Here is a 519-nt window from a genome sequence, read left to right as displayed (position 1 = left end):
TAGATAAGGAAACAATGTGACAATGCTTGCTACAAATATTTTTCACTTTGGCATTCTCCCTCTCATCATTATCTCTTTTATACGCGTTAAACTACAGTATTTTACTAGGAACTAAGTAAGGAACTTTATGAAATTTCATTATTCATTACGTCAATGCAATATTACATAATAAATTGGGTTTGTGGATATTTTCTTATAAATAAGACCAATTTTGGAGTGCAAAAACTATTACTTTAGCAGAAATTGTGAATTTAATTCATATTTAAAACCTAACAATCCATAACCCTGGCCAGTATAAAACAACCATACATTAAATGTGAAAAACTTCAATTATGTTAAAATATAGCTTAGGAGTTTGCACATTTGTTTTTATTGTAATGCATATTCACTTCTACTAAAATGCATTATGTAATGGACATGTATTGTTGAAATCGTATCTAAGAACAAAAACTATTCAATGCTTATAACTGTATTACGTTATGCAATAGCTAAACCCACATCACCTTTACAATGTATCTA

This window comes from Homalodisca vitripennis, chromosome 8 (assembly GCF_021130785.1).
Source record: "Homalodisca vitripennis isolate AUS2020 chromosome 8, UT_GWSS_2.1, whole genome shotgun sequence".
NCBI classification, from domain to species: domain Eukaryota; kingdom Metazoa; phylum Arthropoda; class Insecta; order Hemiptera; family Cicadellidae; genus Homalodisca; species Homalodisca vitripennis.
This window is presented reverse-complemented; position numbering follows the sequence as displayed.